We start from the raw sequence: 18,981 nt of genomic DNA, 5'->3' as shown, positions 1-18,981 counted from the left end.
TCTCCATGCTTCCTAACAAATTTCTGTCGCCTTCTGGGGTTTAAGTTCTCCGTGCTGATCATGGTGGTCTCTCATTGAGCAGCTTTTTTTTTTTTTTTTTTTTTTTTTTTGTCTGGTGCTGTGATTTATTTGAAGCTTATTCTCATTAAGCATAGGTGATTTCGTCTTTTTGTATTAAAGTGACTATTTTTGACTCTTTCTAGGTAATCTGGCTTCCCAGAAATCTTCTGCTAAATGCAAGGGTTTGCTGTCCTGTTTACTGACTGTTACACCTGAGGCTGATTTTGATACAGATTCTRGATATTGCAGGGTAAGTGTGCAGATGTCTCTTTTATTTGTGTTTTTTTCTTTCATGCTCTCTTCCTTGTTTCCTGAAACAAACACAATTTGGGCTTTGCTTTCCCTTTCGGTGACTGTAGCAAGTCCCTGTTGCAGCACATGCACCTGAGCATCTGTGTTATAATAGAAAAATACTGTAATATAATAAATGCTAATGCTGTAAATGTGATCAGGAGTATTTGAACTTGATGGTGTAGCTCCAAGAGGGAGCAAAGTTTTTTGTATGTATAGGCCTAGACTCACGGGGCCGTATCTTACAAAACTGTTAAAAGCTGTAAGAGGCTTATTTGGGTGTAGTGAACTTTGAGTTTTAAGCTGATAAAAGTGCATGTGTTTTTATATTACAAATGAAACATTCTTYATAATGTGCATAGTTAAAATATCTGAGGTTTGCAAGATTGAGTTTAAATATTTGAAAAAGGGAGATTAAAGGTTAGTTGGTTTCTTGGGGGCATGAGGAGGGAAAAGAAAAAACTGATTCCCTCTCCCAAGTCTACTCTGCACATTACAGTAGAAACTTAAATRCTTGACTTCATTGTTAAATGACTCTTGTGGAATTTTTCACCTCCCTCCTGCGGGAGGAAAGTTCAATTTTGTGAACAGAGATTTGTTTTTTCCTATTTTTTGCCTCTTCCTCAGTCTTGATCCTCTGCTTTCACCTTCTGCTTCAACCTGCTCTTTTTCTTGCTTATTCCCTTTTCTAGCTTCCTTTTGCACTCCTCTTTTTTCGTTGTGGAGCTGATCCTGTGCCTTTATGGTGTTTCATGCCCTCTTGGCCTTCTTTGACCAGCTTTTTGGCTTCTTCCTTCAGATACTTAATTTTTTGCTAATTCAGGCTGGAAAACACCTGTGCAGTTGTGTAGTCCATCCTCCTGCTCAGAGCAGGATCACTTAAAGCAGCTTGAGGGCTGTATCCAGATGGGTTTTGAGTATTTCCAGGGATGCAGACTCCAAAACTTCGTTAGACCCCTGTTACCATGTTTCCAGTACCTCATGAAGGATGTTTTCTTCATTTATAATCTGAATTTTTGTTGTTGCAGCTTCTTGTTCTTGTGATATCATTGGCCTTTCAAGAATGGGCTCACTGTTCTCTTTGCACCTTCGCTTTGGGGAATTGGAAAACATGGTGAGATCTGGGGGAAACCAGTATCTTCCACTGGACTTTCTCCAGTGTGTCAAAGCCTTCCTGTTCTGGAGGGCTCACAAATCCTGCCTGAAAGGGGAGGATTGCTTCCCTGGAYCTGCTGGCTGTGCTCTCACCAATCAGAATGGACACACTTAGGGTTGTTTCAAGGGCAGGTTGCTGGCTCAAATTGTATCCACTGTCTGTCACGATCACCAAGTCCCATATTATTTTATTTTTCATGTTTTCAGTCTGTTTAATCTTGCTCATACACTGTTGTTCATTCCTTACTTCCAGCATTTGCTCTTCCCAGGATTCCTTATTGAACACCTCAGTATCCCCAGTGCATCTTCATCATAATGTTTCTGGCAACCTCTTCCCATAAATGTGCATGAGCTACACTGTGGAAATAGTGAAACACTCTTGGAAATGGGTGTATTTCCATGAGCAGCTAGCTTAAAGCTTTCTRTGTAGCTTTCATAATTTAAAATCCATTTTGAAATTCCTGTCATTAGTACATTCACAATAGGTGGGGAAATTGTGTGTATGCTTGGGTGTGTACAAGTGTGCATGAGAGAATGTATTTAGTCCTTTTTTCTGTGGTGCCAGTACACAGCCATAAATAATGTATATAATAATAATATATATATGAAAATGTTGCTGAAAATTGGCTCTGAATGATGAACAAGACTTATTTTATATTCCTTCTTTATGTTTGTCTCTGCATGTGTGTGTGTGATGCTGCAAATTGCAGATGCCAACAACTGTAATTGTAGTTGTAGTTAAACCAAATATTCTCCTCTTTTTCTATTTTTGGTGGCCCTCATGATGAGTAACGTATCTGCTTTTCCTGTATTTTAATRGAGTTGGTATGCTGGGAGATATGCCAGAGAAGAAACACTCAGGAATGCAGCTTAGACTTAGCTCRACATGATGATCCTTGAGGAGAAGAGACAGTCCTGTGCTCCTGGAAGCTTTGCTGACTGAAGTTTAGGGGAAGGACCAAGAGGGCATCAGTAGTTCAGTGCTGAGACCATAATTACTAGTTTGGCCAGTGTGGCTGGCTCTTGTACAAAACCCTTTGTTTGTATTTATCAAGGAGAGGAACCAAAGAATGTGTTAGGGAAGGGGGAGCAAGTGGAGCAAAGAGGGTTAAACATACTAACTCCAGGGAAAAAAATAATTGAGCAGAAAATAAGTAAGAGAAGTGAAAAGGAAAAGACAACGTACAAAAGGAGGATAAAGACTTCAACTTGCGACAGAGTGTTTTGGTTTTAATTCAGGGAAGTGTTGTCCGACTTTGTGAGAAGTAGTTACACTGGTGCAGCTCATGCAGTGATGAGTGACAGTTTAATTCACTTTCTGTGGTGGGGAATGTCTAGTAAAGCTGGCTTGTGATAAGTTGCCACATTGCCTAGTCACATCAGTATGAAATGTCTGGGATAATCTCAGGCTGAATATCCAGTTACTGCAGAGTGATTCCATTGGGCTGTGGGATGCCCATGGGCGTTTCTGCCACAGCGTCTGTGATCTGGTTATATAACATAGATGTAACAAAAGAATTTAAAAAACTAGTAATTTGGAGATGAGAAGCTGGGTGTGTCCAGGCTTCCTCTTGAAGGTTTCTGTTACATGTAAGAAGTAGTCTGAAAAGGCCTCCAGTTCCAGGATGGACTCTCACTGTCTCCTTCTGGTAGCAGGAGCTGCACGTAGGAGTTGCACTCGTGTCTGTCTCACCCGTTTTTGGATATTCCTAGCTCAGCTGTTCCCCTTAAAAGGCCCTTTAACTCAGCTTTTCTGGAGGATATAAAAAGTATTTCTGCATGTTGACTGTAGCCCTGTATATCCTGAATCACGTGTGGTTGCAGTTTTTGTATTCCAGTTGAAGAAGTACTTAACCCCAGTGTTTTCTGGTTCAAACTGAATTAGTTTTCACCATATGCAGCACCTCTTAAAGCAGTGCGGGTGGTGGGGAGGAATTTGAAATGAAATTGAGAGCTGTTTTGGAGATGAAGTTATTTTAATAACCGTGGGTCTGTCTGCACAGCAGACTGATTGTTTTTTGGAGTATTTCTTAGGAGGAGAGAGGGTCAGGAAGGTGTGTAAACTCCAAGCGACACCTCAAATGGCCACGTGTCTTTAGGAACTTGAACACAGTGATTGTGTTTTGCTTCTCATTTTTCACAGTTTTCCAGTGGGTGAAAGCAAGGATTTGGATTTGTTCCATTTTATCCCTTTCAGAAGAACAAGCAAGCTGAATAAAGTAGAAAAAGTCAGTCACAGAAATSCGGGGTCACGTTCCTTATGTGAATTTGTGATAAGCATTGGGATGCAGCAGAGAAACCAGATAGCAGCCTTGCTTGTCTTTGGGATGGTGTTCAGAGGGCAATGCAGTTTGGGAATGACCTTGGAGGGGTCATCTTGTCTGAGCTCCTGCTCCAAGCAGGCAAACTGCAGGGASAGGGCAGGTTGTTCAGGGCTGTGTCCCTGTCCAGGAAAGCCCTTTGATAGCCCTGAGGATGAGGGCTCTGCCTCCCCATAGAGCTGTTCTCTGGTGAAGCCCCTGCTCTAAATTCTTCCTTCTCTCTCTCAAGCTTTCCCTCCATGCAGCTCACACCTTTTGCCTCTCTCACTGCATGCCCCAGGAAGATTCTGGCTCACCACGTGCTCCAGACTTTTAATCATCCACTAAATTATGACGAACAGGAGATCTATGATTATGAAGAGCTCAGATCAATGTTTCCCAAGCACCTATGAGTCAGGCAGTGTTTTTGGTGTTTGAGTCCATTTAGCATCTGTGTTGGGTTTTGGGGTTTGTTGTTTTTTTAAAAAGAGGGCTCTGATTTTATTTTGTTGTTATSTTAGGGAGCAAGCATGGAGTAAGGCACAGACAGCACTCACTCTAACATCACTGTAGGTGCCAAAACAAAAATACCTGTTCCTTTCTGCCTATAGATAACACATGTCAAACAAAAGTGAATTTAGTCACAGTTTGGAGTTGCATGTGGTTCCTGTTCCTGTCTCTTCCACAGATGTCTTAGTAATAACTGTGCCTCAACTTCCATGCCTTTAAAATAGAGATGATGTACTCTTATTCACAAGAGTGCTCCAAATCGTATAGTAACTGCTAAATGCTTTTAGTTACTTGGGAGAAAACGTCTATAAAAAAGGTTAAAATATGTATTTTTATGGTATAAACTATATGTTTGTAGTTGCACAGGTTTATGTTAACTCCATACTGTTTGTAGGCTGCTTTTAAACCTAAGAGGTGTAATTCTGTAATGCATTGTGTTACTGTACAAATTGGAGGCTTTTATCCAAATTACGTGTTGGAAATCGAAGGTGACACGCACAAGGGGTGTTAGGATAGCCTTATTTTTCACACTGAAAATTTGGAAGTAGAAACAAAGCTTAGAAACTTGATTCTTTTAAAAAAGTAAGTCTTTTCATAGAAGCAGTTAGTATTCTTTCTGTCAGCTTTAATAATAATGAGCTTTTTTGTGCTGGGATGAGCGATAATTGCAAATGGCAAAAAGTCATCAGAATGTTGTTGCTCAGACTGCAGATTTTATTAATCGTAAAAGAAATGATTCACCTAGAAAGGCTGTTTTATAAGTGCTCATTTACATGAAGATTTGCTGCCTAATTTATTTTGTAAAAAAAAAAAAAATCACAAAAACTCACAACCAGCAACCCGTACAAACTTAGTCCTGTCCTTCAAAACCCTGATTATTTTGTCCTTCCCATCTAGTTTGTTTGTACTATCGTATGTGTTTCTGCTTATCAGTGGGACCAGTCTTATTTTTGCCTCCTCTTTTTCACAAAGGTATCTGATGCTTCTTGGAATTATTTTATAGTTGAGTACTGTGCATCTTCCCTGCATGAATTTCTTCCACATTTAAAAAGGATGTTTATCTTTTATGAATGACTTCTTGGGTAGATGAGTTGTTTGGCCCTTTACATGTTTCTGATCTCATGAGGTATTGGGATTTGCAGATGTAAATTAATTTTTTATCCGTTTTCTCCCACTCCTTTCATGTTGTTTTCAACATGAGTCTTGAGTCAGTAAAAAAATGGAGCACATCCTTCACTGTAAGAATACAATTAGTCAGTGAGCCTGGCCTGTGAGCTTAGAACAGGGTACATACTAAAGTATCTCTTTAATTGGGGTTTTGGATGGTAAACTCTTTGGAGTAATGGTGCAGCCTTTACATGTTCCTGCTACAGAATTCATACAGAGAGCATTGCTAGGGCATGAATATTCAACAGCTGCCTGCYCCTTCTTCTTTATGCTGAAATATTAATGGAGCAGTGATTCTTCACCTAATCGTGCCAAGATCAGGTGCGTGTAGGTAATCCTACTGAYAATATCCCAATGCCCTGCCTGCACCCCAGCCTTCTTGTGGGATCACAGCTCCCTGAACCACGCTGAGCACCAGTTGCTCTCAGTAAACCCACAACTGCTGATGCTGAAATAATGATGGCTGTTGCTCCTGGCTGTGTGCCACGAGGTCACCCTTTCAGGCTGGAGAAGGACAATAACTCCAAGGGGGCAATAAATCATAGCCAAGTGAGTTCAGATGGGTGGATGGAGAAGCACTTTCCTGTAATGCCCATTGTGACAAAGCTGTCTTTGCACTCTGCCAGTATCAAATTAAGATCCTTCAGCTGGCATTGTCGTCACCTGGGCCTTTTCAGGATTGGGTTGCAGGAAGGTTTGTGGCAAATCCTTTAAGGAAGTGCAGAATTYCTATGCTCTGCCATGCCTTGGGCTGTTAGTTGAAAATAACATTTCACAATCGATGTGGCAGCCTTCTCAGTCTATTTTCTAAACTAATATTTAAAGTATGCCCCACCAATTCTGGTCTCAGAGTTGGCTGTTGAAACTCTAATGCATTTTAACACAAAATTATGCAGGCTAAAGTGAAGTTTGGTATGGTACTGGAGCAGATTCCTCTGTTTCATGTATATTTGAAAGCTGAGAAAGCTTCTGCTGAAGTCAGACAACACTGGCTTGTCAAATTGCTCACGAACGAAAAGATTGCTCTTGGAGGGAATTAATTTGCAGTATCTCATTTACTATCTTAGTTTTGTCATGAATTTCCCCTACTCGGCAGCCTGAAATGCCAAGTGAAAAAGTGTTTCAGTGGAGATAATATAATATATTAAGAAAAYGTTATTGATCACAGTATGCTTTTACTGGAAGATGACTTTTTCTGACCRGAACACAAGGGACTTTGCCTTGTTATAGTAGGAAAATGTATTGTAATATGCAAACAGGATTATTGTTAAGGTCACAGCAACTTTGTTTTTACGTTCCACTTCCTCTGGAATCTAGCTTCTCCACAACTAATGCTGTCAGCTGGGCTAGGGTGAGAACAGTTTCAGTTCTCAACTTTCATGCAGGAGATTTCAGCGAGTGTTTTTGGCTTTTGAAGTAAGGGAATAAATACTGTTTTCCACATCACCAAAGGTCAGAGCTATAATTTAATAGGGATTCCTGTAAGCATTTTGTTATGATGGTGGACTGCTTTGTGGGGGTTCTTTGTGTGAATCAATTAATGCACATTTCCACATCACACGTGTTTTATACATAGAAAAAGAAATAGATGTATATTGAAATATGGTATAYATGTATACATAGAAATGTATACATACATTTCTTACAGGCAGAAAATGTTGCACATTTGGGTTTAGAGTGGCTTCCACACACAAGGATTCTGAGGCATTTAACTTTTCTGTGTAATGTGGGAAGATTAGCCAGGTGGAAGAGTTCATGTTGCTCACAGACATTTTATGTGGGTCTATGGACATAATTACTCTGCAAAGCATGAAGGCATAAATTTGTGATGGGATGCCCGGTACAGGTAACTTTAGAACAAGGACACTTTTAAACATGTTTGATTTAAAGAGGGCTCCCACTGCATAAACAGTAACTCCGAGCCATTAAAATCCTGCTTGCAGTGAGGTTGCTTTCCGCTGAAGGGCTCAAAATTTCCCCTCAAGGGTAAGCATGTCATTAAGATGATAATTCTTAAAGTTATTTTGAGCTATTTTTAATGAAACTCATCCAAAGCACATTCTGCAAAACTTTGTTCTTCACCAAATCTTATCTCTTTGTGATTTAAGTTTTAGTAGTATGAGCCATGTTAATTTAGACTGGAAACACAAACTCGCTTGGAATAAATCAGTGAGGGTTGCACTGCAAATCCAAGAATATTGTATTTTCAGTGTTAGTTTTCCTTTTGCCCTGCTCCACTTCTTGCTTATCCCTCCAGTGATTTTCTCTGTTTTTGTTGCARTAAATCTCCACTTCAGTGAATTTGAAGATACAAACCTGACTGCAGAAATTAATCTCTGGTACAGTAGTGGGTTACTAACCTGCTCAAGGTTTCCACATGGCAAAATGATTTCTTCACTTTAAGCAACCATTTCCTACACWGGCAAAGCACTGTTACTAAAATGGTTGTTATATCCTGAAATGTAATTGCATTTCTTTGCTGCTTTTTCTAATTCAGTTTGTACAAGAAGTTGTTGTAAATCAGAGGAACAGACCTTAGTTGTGCACAAGACCTATTTTCCTGGTCCACTTTTGCAGACTCCTAATATGTGCAGGAGAGAGACCYTGTGTTATTCAAGCAAGCAGAATGGAAGGGTTTAGATTTTGGCTTTTAAAAGAGTAAAAACAAAAGCACAAGTCCCTCRATTTTCTTTTTGCCCTCTTTAGCTGCCAGAGTTTGGTGTGGTTTATTTGGCACAAGAAACATGACTTGACGTGCAAGTGTACTAAAGGTTAATTGCTGGACTTCCCGCAAGAGTTAATCCATTGTTTGTTCTTAGGACGTTTAAAAATACACAAAATACTCTCTGTTTTCCTTCATGGCTTAAAGAGWAGCAGAGTTACTACCATCACTTCACTTCCCAGTCCCCATGGGACCCTGGTTTAAGGCATCTTGGCTCTCAGGATCAGCTCAGCTTGCRCGGATGCCTGCCCTGTGGGACTCGTGCTCCTAAAGATGCTTTATGTTGCCACATGTTTTCCTGCTGCTTGGCAGGAAAACCATGCTCAGCCTTTGTAATTCTCTTTGTCTTCCCAAGATGTGCCAGAGCTCACCCTCCCTCACAAAGCCTCTCTTGTGCAGCCATGAGTCTCCAAAATGCAGTGGCAGTCCAGGATGGCTGGTAACATGTCCCTGTAAGGATAGGTAGGGTTTCAACACGTGTTGTTTAAAAACAACTCTATCAACACAGCTGTTCAGCATTTCCTCACAACCTTTTGTGACTAGCTCTCCAGAATGCTGTTTAAAATACCACTGGAATCAGCTACATCTGGCCAGGCCCTTGGATGAACTCAGGTATTAGTCTGATGTGCCTGAAAAGATGCATTATTTACWCATAAATCCATTTAGTTTTCATGTTCCCTATCTTTGTCAACTGAAAGATGAGYGGAGGGACAGAGGAAAAAGAGAAACCCCATGAGAGAACAGTTTGTGTTGTTGAAATCGTAGCCAAGTTGCTTTATTTGTTTTTTTTTTAATGGTTCTTGGTGGGCACAGTAAACACAGGGATGGCATCGTTCGCTTTTACTGCATCTTGTGCTGAGTGTGAGAATTCAGTAGTAAGCAGAAAAGACAACAGTCTATAAAATCCTTTTTTGTGTTTGTAGAAGAGTCTGATATAATGACATGAAAGATATCTCTTAATCTATGCATCTAATTGTAATGCAGTAAAGAACAACTCCTCTGCTTACAAGTATGTGAGTGAAAACATCCATTCTGAACATTTATGTGGATACAAAGAGGTGCTTYTTGAAGAGCAGAAAAGGCTTTCTAATTTGTTTTTCCTTCTTATAGGAGTTTGTTGTTTTTTTTAAAAGCCTTTTGCACCGAAGAGATAAATTGAAAGAYGCAGATAAATTGAAAGAGGTGGTGGGGTTGTAGTGGGAAGATCATGGCCAGATTTGAATCTTCCCTTGCTCAGTCGTAATCCTGCTCCTGAGCCGCTTCACATCCCCAGGAGAGGTGCCTCTATACAGCCTGAATTTGAATAATAGAGTTGCCATTAGCGTCCAACATAAAAAAGATGATTGGTTGTATGCTTGATTTACGGGAAGGCAGAAGTGGTGAAGTGTAGGGTACACCAGGGGATATTTATGCCGCTAATGCTTAAAACACAGCCCARTGCTCTGCGCGCTGTAGATGCTTTCAAATGGCAAAAACAAAGGTGCGAAGAGCAGTAAATCCAGTTATTCTGATAGTTGAATGGCCCCCGATCAGGATCAGGCTGTGCAGTCTCTTCAACATGCAGAGCAAATCTAGTAAAGCCTCTGTTTAGTTACTGCCTGTTACAGGATTATCAGCTTTGAATCAAAGAAAATAATTTYAAATACGTTAGGATTTAGGGTATATTGTTTCATCTTCATCAGTTTCTAATGCAAGAATTATTTTTTCCAATTTATGTGCAAATAGGCTTCCAAAATCTGATGCTGTGAACTGAGATTTTGTCAGATTTTTTCCCTTCATCAAATTACTCCTGTTCTGCTAATAACTGTCAAATTGCACCTCAACTCAGCGTTTTCTTGATTTATCTTCCCTGCAGTAGCTAACAGTTGCTCTCTGAGGTGTATCACTTGGCTGCTGTGCAAACAGGCTGCTCTTAAGGTACTGAGCTGTGCATTTAAATTTTTTTGAAATGTTACAGCAATTATATTTGATTCTTAAAAGAATTCATTGTTGACTCAAACTGGATGAATTTTTCAAAACATAGAGGGTTATTTTTTCTCAGGTGTTCATAAACTGAGCGGACGTTCAGCATTCATCATTCTACAATGTCTAAAACAAAATATGAACTCTGCATTTTTAGTCTGTTGTTTCCCAAAGAAAGTATTAGTGAGATCTTTCTGCTAAATAATACATTCTGTTCCATTTGCACAAAACCACCCCTTCCTACGCTTCTCCAGGAAAATACTTCACAGGGAGGGAGGTCCTGGAGAGCCYCTGGCTTGGGGTTGTTTAGTAGCTCCCTTGATGTAAAGATATTAGTGAGAGTTACTTCTGGCTGCTTCCTTTCGAAAGCAGAGCTCCCACCATTTCTAATTAAAGAGCATTTGCTGAGCTTGGATTAATTTTATGCGATACAGAAAATTCACCTGTATTCCCTAAAATACCATTTCTAAACAATTTTCTGCATTTCAAGCAATTTATTTCTCTCAACCCACTATTTGGGGAAAACAGCCTACAGGAAAAAAAAACCTCAAGTTGTCTAGTAAGCCTCTCCATGCAAAGTACATACTAGCCCTTCTCTACTCAGGAAAGAACTTACAATTTTATAGAAGTTGCTTGATTTTAAGAAAATAGAGATGCACACCTGTCTCTGTGTGCTGTGTGGACTTGAACCAACAAGATCGATRTATCCAAATTACAGTAGCTTTGTCTGGTGGGAATGAGATGCTACTTACATTTTCAGGTAAAAGAAATCAACAACTATTAATTTGGCAGAATTATTTATTTCTTACTGATGATATTTTCAGTGTATCTAATCAGAGCACTCATGAATAGAAATGAAACAATTTAAATAGAGGCAGTGTACATTGTATGATCTTGTTTTCTCAAACTGTTCCATAATGCAGTGAATAAATTTATCTGTTCTACTGAAAAGACTTCTGCAGAAATCATGCACAGTGCTTTCACCTCTATTATTTAATACGACTGTTTCATAACTCTTGGAAGGTGGTTATTTCTGCTGTTGCTACAGGCATCTGGAAAAAAATGTTCATTTTGGGGCAGCAGAAGGGAAAAGCAGACTCTGAGAGTCTGAAAATCCAGGATGGTGCACCAGGAGCGYTTAACTGAAAGGTGTGTAGAAAATGATGAAGTGATGTTATTCCATACCACTCCCCTGGAATAGCAAGATCCAGGTTTAYGGAAGGTAAATTAATGAGTGAGGAGAGGCTGGTCTGAATCAGCACCTGAGCTCCTTGGAGGCACAGGAGGAAATAAATGCATCTGTGCAGCACCAGTGTTCATGAAATGCCTTGGTAGCACTTGAATTTTACTCTGAATCATTGGATAAATTTGGGACATTGGGGGAGAGAGACAAGTTTTAGGTGGCTTAACCCCATTCCTGCTGGGAACCTGGTGGGCTTTGCACAAGTTCTCCTCGAGATGTGGTGCTGTGACTCTGCAGTGTGGGCTGGTGGTGGCCAAGGTGCCAGCAATGAACTTTGCAGTTGATACTGATGAAGAGCGCTCTGTCATTGGGAATCTGATCATGGTGCTGTGGTCTGCACTGGTTTAAATGCCATTTTGGTAAGATTTTTAATCCAAAATTCAAAGTTTTTATTTAAAAATTATGCTTACTTTGAGGTCTTTGCAAGCTATATTTTTTTCTTTTTTTTTTCCCCTGGGTTGTTTTCTTGTGCACACTCCAGATTATTTTATATGAGGAGCTTTGCTTATACTTGGTAACTAAGAGCATAAACAGATCTTAGAGGTGAAGCTTCATGAGCTGGAAACAAACCAGGAGATCAGCATGTCATCCTTCCTGCTGAAAGGATGCAGATACAAGATGCCATCATAATTTCTGTTACAGTGCCTTTAAAAGTTGTGACTCCACTCTGTCCTGGAAAGTTTTTGGTGAGCAGCATCTCCTGACTCAAGCAGGTTTTAGATTGCCATAGTTCATTTGTAGGTGCCAGAATAGAAATACTTGCTTCTCATCACTAAAGCTTCTCCACTCATGGAGTGTTCAGTGTAAATCATGGCATRCATTTCACTTTTCCACCCTTTTATACTCTCCTAATGCTTGGGAAAGAAAGGGTTGGGGGCAGTGCAGGTGGAAGTGGCTGTTGTTTAGGATCTATCCTTTCCTTTTATTTTTTTTTTTTTTTACTTGAGGAATTTTAATCCCAAAATGAATTCCAGCACTTACATGCTTTTAAAACCTTACTGGCAACCATCACCTCTTAATCTTTTTACATTTCTTGTGATTAGCAGTGCTTTCTAATCCTAACACCAGACCCAACAGCAACTGTTAACTGCACTACTTGTTTTACAGCTAAATCTAATCCTTCTAGCAGTCTGGGGCCAACATTATATTTATCACTCTGAAATTACTAACTGTAAGATGTCGTGGCAGTTCTTCTGTTGTTTGATTTTTTGATGTGTTTTTTTGGTTTTGTTTTTTCTCATTTCTTGTCATGGACTGATAAATACAGCRATTACTGTATTTCTAGAAAAAGATGAAAATAGGTGCTTTTCCCCCTTTAGTCTTTTTGTGCTTTTTCTTCTTCTCCTGGTCCTGGAGAAGCAATTTGCTTTCTACCTGAGTTTATGATTAGTGAGATGTGTAGGTGGAATGTGTTTCAGTGGCTTTTTTTCCCCTCTTCCTTTCCCTCCCCCCATACCTATTAATATATCTGTTAGTAAGCTAATGCTATTAGGTTATGCAGACTGCTCAGTGTGCAAGGAAAGCTAAGACAGCCATCAAATCCTCACACTGCCCCAAAACATCTCTCCCTTGTGCCAAAGGCTCTGCGTGTGTTTGTCCGTGAGRCAGCAACAGATTTTATATCCAGTGACTTCGCAAAGAAAGGGTAAAGAAATTCCTGTTGTAGATTTACTGGTGTGAGGTTTTTTACCTTTTCCCCACCTGGAAAGTTGTGTGGGTGTTTACAGTCTCTACAGGAACTGCTCTGAATTTGCATTAGGAAAGGGGGAAGGCAGCATTAGAAAACTAAAAAATTCTCTTCCTTGCTGCTTGATTTGATTTTTTATTTTTTCCCCATGGGAGGGGACAGGGAGGCTTAGCCAGGAGCACACAACCCCCAGATGACCCTATTTATTTACTTAAATCCTGGAATCATTTTCAAGGTGGATAAAAAGAATGGCAAGGAGAGGCTGCAGAATAAAAAATAGCATTTTTCCATAATCATAGTAGGTAATAGCTAATGGTATCTGCTGCTGCTGCTGGGGTCTTCCATGGTCTGCTTTTCTTAGCTGTGATTTTCTTTCTCCAACCAAAGGAAATTGGAGCTTTGTTTGTTATTGGCAGCACTGAGAAAGCATTTTGGATTTTAAAGYAAGGTAGGAAGTTTTTATAAATGTGTGTATATAAACATGTCTATTTGTGTTTATGTGTTTAAAGAGCAGTGGTCCTTGCTCTGTGAAGATCTCATGTCTGCTGGTCCTGGTGTGTGAAAGCTCATCTGTATTCTCTGTCTCTGGACTAATAAAAGATAGTACTTCTCTGTGTTCTTTGCCTTGCTTATATCCTCATACCATGTCAGACAGCTCTGGCAAAAAGTGTGACTTCTGTATTTAAAACGGCAACAAAAATGCAAAGCAAAATGTAGTTCAAAACAATCAAACTGTAACTGTGTCGTTGCCCTTTTCACCTTATTAAATGTATAGTTACTTAAACCACTTTAATCCATTACCAGCAAGATTGTCTGGCTGTTGGAATAGGATAGAGGGCTTTCATCTGGTGCTCAGACAGAGCTGCTCCACATCCACCTCTCTGCTCAGGAGAGAAAGAGTCTATGCCTGCACATGTGGGATGTTTTCTTTTTGTCTTGCCCAACCTGGAAATTTCAGACAGCTGCTTCTTCCCCATGCACATGTGTGCCTTTCCAGCTTCTGTCCCTTCTCTGGCTGCTTCCTGAAGAGAAGCTGTGGCTGCCCCATATCTGGAAGTGTTCAAGGCTGGGCTGGATGGGACCCTGAGGAGCCTGGGATAGTGGAAGGGGTCCCCCATGGAAGAAGAGTTGGAATTAGGTGATCTTCTAAGGGCCCTTTCGACCCAAACCATTCTATGATGTTATTTTTGGTTTCCCAGGGTTTTTTGGGGGCTCTTCATGCTTCTTCTAGTAGTTSGCTCTCCACTTCCTGGTTTTCTTTTCCCCCACATGCTGGAGTTCAGTCAAGGTCCCTGYTGAGTTTGTACAAGCTTGTAAAATATTTTAGCTGTGATTAATTTAGTCTTGACTTTCCAAAGGGCTAAGTGCTTGTAATATATGATGAAATCAGGCTCCCACCCTTTAAAGTTATTTCTCTGCTTCACACCTTTGAGTTCCTTCTCCCAGATAATTTTACAGTTTTTCAAGGTGGGGCAAATGTGGACAAGTCAAAATTAGGCTTTGTAGTCAAATGCCCTGGGACGGGGAAGCTGGGGCACTGTCTGGGCTTTTCCTGGGAGCCTGGCTGGAGGCACTGATCCCTACTGCTCTTCTGAGCTGCAGATACGCATGGCTGTGGAAGGAGGGGATGAAGTGAGAGCCAGTCTGGGAGYTGACAACATTCGTATGGGGTGTAAAGTTACAAGTGCAAGTGCAGGGCTCTTGATACAGGAATGAGAGGTTGAGGGGGGAGCCCTAAACTTTAGGGTCTTAAGGCCATCTTTAAGTGGGAAAGTGGCTTAATGAATATCTMCTGTGAATTAGGAAGCTGTTATGATTAAAAACTGGGGTAAAAAATGCAAGAGAAGCATGGGGTAAATAATATACGAAAAAACAAGCTGGTGCTCTGCATGAAACATAAAGAAGTCAGGGGTGATGTTTTCAGACTTGCTGTAGTGCTGGTGATGGCCACAGAGACTTTGAGCTTGAGCACTGCTGGTTTTTCACTCTGTTTACCTCCTTTTAAAATTTCCTAAAGAGAGATTTCCTGAGCCCTGCCTGTGTAATTCTTCACTCTGCAGTCAGTGCTCCTGCTTCCTGCACATCATACCCACTTAAAAAAAAATCACTCTAGTTAAAAAGGAAAGCRTATTTATCAGACCCTTTTCTATTTTAGCAAAGGCAGAGTATCTGTTCCTTTCAAGTGTTCTGACTGAAAGCCATACCGAGCTGATTTATGTAAGAAGTTGGATCTTCCACCATCTCTTTTTTTAATTCAGCTCTGARCTCCAGCTACACAACGCACATGGTGGGAAGCAGGCAATCCCATTACCCTGCTCCTCCTTCACTATATCTGGTGAAAACCTTTTTTTTCCGGTAGGTATTGTACAAATCAACATTCCAGTTGCTGGGAAGGAAGGAGCACTATGCAGGTTGATACCGAGGGATCTGCAGTCTGYTAGGTGTGAGATTGCTTTCTCCTTGCTCTGGTTACAATCTTGGTCTTRCTGCTTACACATTTTGGGTTTATACACATAAGACAGATGCTTTTATGTTTTTATGGTAAATTTCAAAGGAGCAGAATTGATCAAGGCTGCTATCATGAATAGTAAATGTTCAGTCCCATAAAAATGGTTTGTATAAGTAAATAGTGTTCCAGAAAGTGACAGCCCTAATGCCTTACATTGAATTTCATTCATTCATTCTTTTACCTCTTTAATTTCTTCAGCAGCTTTTGAGGCTTGGAAATTGATAACCTTCAGGCTACTCTGTACCTTASAAGCCTCTCTACCTCAGAATAGCATAAGCTGTGACCAGTGAAGCTGCAAGGGAAGAAGTTAGTGATTAAAAACATAATACGAATGTATGGAAAAGGGGTAGAWTCTTGAGTTCAGAAGACACTGAGATTCAAGAATAAGCAATTTTAACAGTCACAGGGCCCTGAGTTCCAGCAGGGCAGCAGTAATGACAGGCATAGCAATAGTTACCCATCCCTCTCGTGGATGCCAGCTCAGGTGTTGGGCAGGAGGGCTGAGGTGGCTGTGGCTGCTGTCCCTGTTGGTGGAAGGGTCAATCCATATGCAAAGCATGCGTTGAACTGCTCAGAACCCAGGGACAGGCTGTACCTGACCACAGCCTATTTCAAGGTCTGTCAGCTTTGAGGAGCCAGTGAGCTGGCAGTGCCTCTTTCTGAACATGCCCATGAAAATAATTGTGAATKATTAATTTTAATTACTGCTGGCTGAGGGCAGGTCCTTGGCTGTGTGGATGGGTTTTATTGCGCTGCGTCGAAGAATTGTCGGAGCTGAGACTTTCCAGCTCCTTGCTGTGTGGAAGGTGTGTTGGGGAAAGGGTGTGAGCAGGATGCTCCCTTCCCATCACTCAATGTACATATTTCTTGTACATGAGCTTCAGCAAATGCTCGTGAGGTGCGTGTTGGTGCAGGAAACACTTGAAACTGGGAGTGGGGAATGGCTGGAGATGAAAACAACTGATGGCTGCTCCTGTTGCTTTATGGTTTCTCTTCCATATATTGTGTTCTTCCATCCTGGAGATGAGCGGAAAGGATGACTACACCAGTCTGMAAGGACTGTATTTCTAGTACAGCTTTAAAGTGCATTTCTTCTGCCCTGTCATGCACTGGTGTTAGAGTAGTTGTCCTCCAAAACAGCCATGGTGGAGTTGCTCAATGTASCTCCTGTAAAACCTAATCTGGGGACAGTGGACTCTTTTCTCTGTTTCTGAGATGTATCTGAAAAAAAGAGTGATCAGCTGCTGCTTTACTGAAATCTCTTTGGCTTCCCATTGATTGATGTGGTATCTCAAAGACTGTTGGAGAAGGAGTAGGTTTGMACCTCCTCTTACTGCAGCAGCTCCTTTCTTCTCAAGCGTTAAACCAAAGTGTCTTTGTTCTGGTWTAGGAAGGTTTATTTATTTGTAAGGTTGGAGTATGCATTTAGATACCCAAAAGCCAAGAGGAGGTCTGTCAGATAAACTACTGGCCTCAAACTCTGAACTCTACAGATGAAACCATGAGCTCAGCTTTACTCCCAGCTTTCCCACTAACTTTTTTGGCCTTCATCAAATCACTTGACCTTTTTAGGTTCCATTTTTGCTTTTCTATTAAAAATATACATCTGCTGGGCAGAAGCTGAATTTGTTTGTTTATTCCTTTTCTTTTTTTTTATTCTTGTACAGCATTAACAGGAAAAACTTTCAGTTGGGAGTGTTTAGATGAGAATTGAAATTGCATGCAGAAATATCTTCCAGTCATTATAAAAAAAGCCCAGAGCATCCCTAATTTAGAAATGTCTGCTCATGGAAATAATTATTCTCAGCAAGTGAAATTCTGTTTGGTACTACTAGACTTTGAACTGTGAGAGTGTGTAGATCAGCTGCACTGATTTATGTCCCTACAGAGTTTTAAGAAATATTCCTAATCCAAGAATGGTTTTCAGAAAGGTTTCCATAGAAGGCTTGCTGCTTCTGATTTGAGTGGAGCTCTGTGGACAGCTGAACTTCAAGCCCCGAGCTCTTTATATATTCCTTAAAATTTTATCMTTTTATTATATTTAAATATTTATACAGACCTTATAAACTTGATACGGCCTTGCTCTTGCAGGAGGAGGTGAGCACTGCGTTTCCCTCAGAAATTGTTAATGGTGTTGGGAGTGGAGTCCAGACCACCTGAACCTCACACCAATGTTTGCACCATAAATAATGCCACCTTCACTGCCTGGGTGGAGGGGGTGTGTGCCTGAGCTGTCACTGCAGCATGCTGTGATGGGAGATTTTCCTGCTTARACTGATTGTGGTCATGTTCACAGCACCCAATGTGGTGCTAAAATGAGCAGACTGGGCAACAGCTGAGTCTGGTTCCAGCCCATGGGAATGGCTGGAAGGTGTCAGCTTTAAGAGTTAGCAAGGTGGGCTTGTTTTATCCTCTTCCTTTRGTTCTGTTTTCTGTTCAGAGCTAAGACACAGTGATCGTGGCAGTCTGCCATTGCATTGTCTGTGCAGTTTCCTTTTGCCAGGATAATCATCATCTGGACCCTCTTTTAATTAAATTAGCTCAAACAATGAGCCGTATGAAAACTGCATTGGGACTTCAATGCAACTGCTGCATTCTTTTCRGTAGATTTGCATGGTATTGTTTGGTTTGGAGACTGATGAGAAGGGGACTTGGTGGGGCTTGCAGAGTTGGGGAGGCATTTCTTCATACTTGAATTTTCTTGGGCTGAAGTCTTAAATTTGGCAATTTGAACAGGAGTGGGCTTTTTAATAGGCTATCTCTCCTTCTACTGCTTCTCAGAGGAAAGAGATCTTGTAAAAAAGTGCTTCCATCTGAAGATTTTTCCTGTATTTCTAGTTGTTAAATGAATAAATGAAGAAATGAAGTTAGTTGTTGCTACCATAATTGCTCAATCATAACTGGTCAGTGAGAAATCTGCTAGTAATTACCAACTTCTTTTTAATTTTTCTTAGCTCCTATATGGTTTTGTTGCTTTTTTTTTTCATATATCAGGATACAGTTTTTTCCTTTTCCCTCCATTACTACTATCCTYATACTTCTTATGGCACCCTTTGCTTATTTAATGTATTTTTGTCCTCCCTTTGTTTTTCATTTACAGTTTAAACAGAGGTCAAAAACCATGCTTACAGAATGCACAATAAAATAGGGAACAAAAAATAGAAGAAGAGGGGAAAGTCATGCATACTGTCATTAAAGTATGCAATTCCTTTTTGCCTKTCCTTAGGAATTCCTGGTTTAACATGCCTTGTTGGATGACCTGTAATTGCGCAAACATCTTTATTTTTTCCAGTCTTCTGTAAGGACAAAAAGTTAAGTAAACGGTGTTTTCCATTCCAGCATACAGGGAAAAGGTGTATTGTGATCTTGTGCACT

General features: G+C 40.5%; 1 protein-coding gene across 2 annotated transcripts in view; it reads left to right on the top strand.

The window, feature by feature from the left end:
* The first annotated feature begins 207 nt into the window (after nt 1–207).
* KLHL29 (kelch like family member 29) overlaps nt 208–18,981 on the top strand; it is a 321,222-nt gene continuing 302,448 nt past the window's right edge. For both annotated transcript variants that reach the window (XM_057390429.1, XM_057390430.1), the window contains exon 1: nt 208–310. The gene's annotated coding sequence lies outside the window, so the exon portion shown is untranslated. The remainder of the gene's footprint in view (nt 311–18,981) is intronic.

Source organism: Malurus melanocephalus, unplaced genomic scaffold (genome assembly GCF_030028575.1).
Source record: "Malurus melanocephalus ecotype Western Australia unplaced genomic scaffold, MMel_1.1 scaffold_26, whole genome shotgun sequence".
In the NCBI taxonomy this organism is placed as follows: domain Eukaryota; kingdom Metazoa; phylum Chordata; class Aves; order Passeriformes; family Maluridae; genus Malurus; species Malurus melanocephalus.
Note: the sequence above shows the minus strand (reverse complement) of the source record. Positions and strands in the feature narration are given on the sequence as shown.